Source organism: Bos taurus, chromosome 17, assembly GCF_002263795.3.
Source record: "Bos taurus isolate L1 Dominette 01449 registration number 42190680 breed Hereford chromosome 17, ARS-UCD2.0, whole genome shotgun sequence".
In the NCBI taxonomy this organism is placed as follows: domain Eukaryota; kingdom Metazoa; phylum Chordata; class Mammalia; order Artiodactyla; family Bovidae; genus Bos; species Bos taurus.
Window position 1 is genome coordinate 2,612,278 of NC_037344.1, and position 6,000 is coordinate 2,618,277.

The window sequence follows — 6,000 nt, forward strand, 5'->3', positions numbered from 1 at the left end:
AGTAATGTTAAGCATCTTTTCATGTGTTTATTAGCCATCTGTACGTCTTCTTTGGAGAAATGTCTCTTTAGTTCTTTGGCCTACTTTTTGATTAGGTTTTTTGTTTTTCTGGTATTGAGCTGCATGAGCTGCTTATATATTATGGAGGTTAATTCTTTGTCAGTTATTTTGTTTGCTATTATTTTCTCCCATTCTGAAGGCTGCCTTTTCACCTTGCTTATATTTTCCTTCATTAAAAGCTTAAAAGCTTTTAAGTTTAATTAGGTACCATTTGTTTATTTTTGTTTTTATTTCTATTACTCTGAGAGATGGGTCATAGAGGATCTTGCTATGATTTATGTCAGGGAGTGTTCTGCCTATATTTTCCTGTAAGAGTTGTATAGTTTCTGGTCTTACCTTTAGATCTTTAATCCATTTTGAGTTTATTTTTGTGTATGGTGTTAGAAAGTATTCTAGTTTCATTCTTTTACATGTAGTTGACCAGTTTTCCAGCACCACTTGTTAAAAAGATTGTCTTTTCTCCATTGTATATTTTTGACTCCTTTGTCAAAAATAAGGTGTCTGTAGGTGCATGGATTTCTCTCTGGGATTTCTATTTTTTTCCATTGATCTATATTTCTGTCTTTGTGCCAGTACCATCCTGTCTTGATGACTGTAGCTTTGTATTTGAAATCAGGAAGGTTGATTCCCTCAGTTCCATTCATTTTTCTCATGATTGCTTTGGCTATTAGAGGTTTTTTGTGTTTCCATACAAATTGTGAAATTATTTGTTCCACTTCTGTGAAAAATACCAATGGTAGCTTGATATGGATTGCAGTAAAACTATAGATTGCTTGAGGTAGTATATTCATTTTCACTGTATTGATTCTTGCAATCCATGAACATGGTGTATTACTCCATTTATTTATGTCATCTTTGATTTCTTTCCTCAGTGTTTTATAGTTTTCTATATATACATCTTTTTTTTCTTTAGATAAATTTATTCCTAAGTAGTTTATTCTTTACATTGCAATGGTTAATAGGGTTGTTTCCTTACATTTTCTTCCTTTTTTTTTTTTCCATTGTTAGTGTATAGGAATGCAAGGGATTCCTGTATATTAATTTTATATCCTGCAACTTTATTATATTCATTGATTAGCTCTAGTAATTTTCTGGTAGTATCTTTACAGTTTTGTATGTAGTGGAACATGTCATCTGCATACAGTGAGAATATTACTTCTTTTCCAATCTGGATTCCTTTTATTTCTTTTTCTTCTTTGATTTCTGTAGCTAGTACTTCCAAAACTAGGTTGAGTAGTATTGGTGAGAATGGGGACCCTTGTCTTATTCCTGATTTTAGAGGAAATGCTTTCAATTTTTCACCACTAAGGATAATGTTTGCTGTGGGTTTGTCATATATGGCTTTTATTATATTGAGGTATGTTCCTTCAATGCCTGCTTTCTGGAGAGTTTTTATCATAAATGGGTGTTGAATTTTGTCAAAGGCTTTCTCTGCATCTATTGAGGTAATCATATGGTTTTTATCTTTCCATTTGTTAATATGGTATATCACATTGATTTATTTGCAAATATTGAAGAATCCTTGCATCTCTGGGATAAAGCCCACTTGGTCATGATGTGTGATCTTTTTAATATGTTGTTGGTTTCTCTTTGCTAGCATTTCATTGAGGATTTTTGCATCTATGTTCATCAGTGATATTGTCCTGTAGTTTTCTTTTTTTGTGGCATCTTTGTCTGTTTTGGTAATAGGGTGATGGTGACCTCATACAATGAGTTTGGCAGTTTATCTTCCTCTGCAGTTTTCTGGAAGAGTTTGAGAAGGATAAGTGTTAACTCTTGCCTAAAGTTTTGGTAGCATTCACTGGTGAAACCGTCTGGTTTTGGGCTTTTGTTTGTTGGAAGATTTTATTATTATAGTTTCAATTTCCGTGCTTGTGATGGGTCTGTTAAGATTTTCTATTTCTTTCTGGTTCAGTTTTGAAAGGTTATACTTTTCTAAGAATTTGTCCATTTCTTTCAAATTGTCCATTTTATTGTCATATAATTGTTCATAGTAGGCTCATGATCTTTTGTATTTCTGTGTTGTCTGTTGTGTTTTCTGGATTTTCATTTCTAATTTTATTGATTTGATTCTTCTCCCTTTTTTTCTTGATGTGTCTGGCTGTTTGTCTATGTTATTTATCTTCTCAAAAAAGAAGTGTTTAGTTTTGTTGATCTTTGCTATAGTCTCCATTTCTTTTTCATTTATTTCTTCTCTGATTTCTATGATTTCTTTCCTTCAACTAACTTTAAGGTTCTTCTGTTCTTCTTTTTCTCCTTGCTTTAGGTGTAAAGTTAGGTTGTTAATTTGGTGTTTCTCTTGTTTCTTGAGGTAGGCTTGTATTTCTGTGAACCTCCCTCTTAGCACTGCATTTACTGAATCCCGTAAGTTTAGGGTTGTTGTGTTTTCATTTTCATCTGTTTCTATGTGTGTTTTGATTTCCATTTTGATTTCTCCCATGATCTTTTGGTTATGCAGAAACATGTTGTTTAGCCTCCATATGTTTGTATTTTTAATAGTTATTTTTCCCCTGTTCAGTTCAGTTCAGTTGCTCAGTCATGTCTGACTCCTTGCGACCCCATGAACTGCAGCATGCCAGGCCTCCCTGTCCATCACCAACTCCTGCAGTTCACTCAAACTCATGTCCATCGAGGCGGTGATGCCATCCACCCATCTCATCCTCTGTCATCCCCTTCTCCTCCTGCCCCCAATCCCTCCCAGCATCAGAGTCTTTTCCAATGAGTCAACTCTTCGCATGAGGTGGCCAAAGTACTGGAGTTTCAGCTTTAGCATCATCCCTTCCAAAGAAATCCCAGGGCTGATCTCCTTCAGAATGGACTGGTTGGATCTCCTTGCAGTCCAAGGGACTCTCAAGAGTCTTCTCCAACACCACAGTTCAAAAGCATCAAATCTTTGGCACTCAGCCTTCTTCACAGTCCAACTCTCACCTCCATACATGACCACTGGAAAAACCATAGCCTTGACTAGATGAACCTTTGTTGGCAAAGTAATGTCTCTGCTTTGGAATATGCTATCTAGGTTGGTCATAACTTTCCTTCCAAGGAGTAAGCGTCTTTTAATTTCATGGCTGCAGTCACCATCTGCAATGATTTTGGAGCCCAAAAAAATAAAATCTGACACTGTTTCCACTGTTTCCCCATCTATTTCCCATGAAGTGATGGGACCGGATGCCATGATCTTCATTTTCTGAATGTAGTTGACATCTAATTTTACCACATTGTGATCAAAAAGATGCGTGAAATAATTTCAATTTTTTAAAATGTACCAAGGCTAAATTTATGACCCAGGATGTGATATATCCTGTAGAATGTTCCGTGTGCACTTGAGAAAAAGGAGAAATCCATTGTTTTAGGGTGAAATGCCCTGTAGATATCAATTAGGTTTAACTGGTGCACTGTATCATTTAAGGCTTGTGTTTCCTTTTTAATTTTCTGTATGATTGGTCTACCATACATGTGAGTGGTTTCTTAAAGACCCTCACTATTGTGTTACCTCAGCTTTCCCTTTCATACTTATTAGCATTTGCCTTATGTATTGAGGTGCTTCTATGTTGGGTGCATATATATATTTATTTTTTATATCTTCTTCTTGGATTGATCCTTTGATCATTATGCAGTGTCTTTCTTTGTCTTCTATCACAGTCTTTATTTCAAAGTCTATTTTATCTGATATGAGTATTGCTACTCCTGCTGTCTTTTGGTCTCCATTTGCATGAAATGTCTTGTTCCAGCTCCTCACCTTCAGTCTCTATGTGTCCCTAGGCTTGAGGTGGGTCTCTTGTAGACAATAAATACAGGGGTTCTTGTTTTTGTATCCATTCTTCAAGTCTTTGTCTTTTGGTTGGAGCATTTAACCCATTTACATTTAAGGTAATTATTGATAAGTGTGATCCCGTTACTATTTAGTTTGTTGTTTGGGGCTCGTTTTTATAAACCATGTCTGTGTTTCCTGTCTAGAGAAGATCCTTTAGCATTTGTTGAAGAGCTGGTTTGGTGGTGCTGAATTCTCTCAGCTTTTGCTTGTCTGTAAAGCTTTTGATTTCTCCTTTGAGTCGGAATGAAATCCTTGCTGGATAGAGTAATCTTGGTTGTTGGTTTTTCCCTTTCATCACTGTAAGTATGTCCTGCCCTTCTGGCCTGAAGAGTTTCTATTGAAAGATCAGCTGTTATCTTTATGGGGGTCCCTTTGTGTGTTATTTGTTGCTTTAACCTTGCTGCTTTTAATACTGCTCTTTGTGTTTAATTTTTGTTTGTTTGATTAATATGTGTCTTGGGGTGTTTAGCCTTAGGTTTATCCTGTTTTGGACTCTCTGGGTTTCTTGGCTTGAGTGGCTATTTCCTTCCCCCTTTTAGGGAAGTTTTCAAATATTATCTCCTCACATATTTTCTCATACCCTTTCCTTTTGTCTTCTTCTTATGGGACACCTATGGTTCGAATGTTGGGGTGCTTAACATTGTTCCAGAGGTCTCTGAGGTTTTCCTCATTGCTTTTTAATTCTGTTTTTTTGCTCTGTTTCCTTTATTTCCACCAGTGTACCTTCCACTCACTTTTCCTCTCTTCTGCCTCGGTCATTCTACTGTTGGTTCCCTCCCGAGTGCTTTTAGTCTCAGTTATTGTATTGTTCATTATTGATTGACTCTACTTTATTTCTTCTAGGTCCAACATTTCTTGTATCTTCTTAGTCCTCATCTCTAGTCTATTTATCAGTTACTCCATTTTGTTTTCAAGATTTTGGATCATATTTACTATCATTATTCTGAATTCTTTTTCAGGTAGCCTCCCTATCTCTTCCTCTTTTGTTTGATTTGGTGGGTTTTTATCATGTTCCTTCTCCTGCTGAATACTTCTCTGCCTTTTCTTTTCTTTTCTTTTTTTTCCTTTTTCTTTTTTTTTTTTTTGATTGCTGTGTTTTAGATGCCCTTTCTTCAGGCTGGAAGTTAATGGTTCCTTTTAATTAAGGAGTCTGCTCCCTGTGGGTGGGGTTAGACCAGTGGCTTGTCAAGGTTTCCTGGTTGGGGAAACTTGTGTCTATGTTCTGGTGGGTGGAGCTGGATATCATCTCTCTAATGTGCAGTGAAGTGTCCAGTGGTGAGTTTGGGAATGTCTATGGGTTTGGCATGGTTTTGGCAGCCCGTCTTTTAATGTTCAGGGTTGTGTTCCTGTTTTGCTGGAGAATTAGCATGGTGTGTCTTGCACTGGAACTTGTTGGCTGTTGAGTGAGCTTGGTTTCTGTGTAGGTATGGAAATTTGGTAGTGAGCTCTTGTCTATTAATGTTCCCTGGAGTCAGGAGCTCTCTGATGTTCTAAAGTTCTGGAGTTATGCCTCCTGCCTCTGGGTTTCAGTCCTTCTCTTACAGTAGCCTCAAGACTTCTCCATCCTTACAGCCCAGATGATAAAATCCCTGCATTAATGGTGAAACAATTCTCTGCAGCCAGGAACACCAAAAGGATTCACAGAGTTATATAGGGAAGATAAGGGGGAGGAGGGAAATAGATGTGACCAGGAGGACAAAAGGGAGAGTAAATAGGGGAGAGAGCAGTCAAGCCAGTAACCAAATCCCTAAGTACTCTCCACAGCCCAGAACACCCAGAGAGATTCACAGATTTATATAGAGAAGAGGTAGGAAAGAGATAGAGGTGACCTGGAGGTAAAAAGGGAGAGTCAAAAGGGGAGAGAATAACCATGACAATAATCAAATCCCTAATACTGAAGATTAGATTATTAAAGGTACAAAATTGATAGCAAAGATTAAAAACCTAGAAAAGAAGTTAGACTCTCAAAAATACAATAAAAAATGCAGAACAAAATTGATCACAAAAATTTAAAATACATATATATAGAATGTCTTTTTAAAAATATGGGTCTTTTTTGAAAGGTTATAGTAGACTATAAAAATGAAAGTTAAAGGAGTAATAAAAAATAAAATATTTTTAAAAAC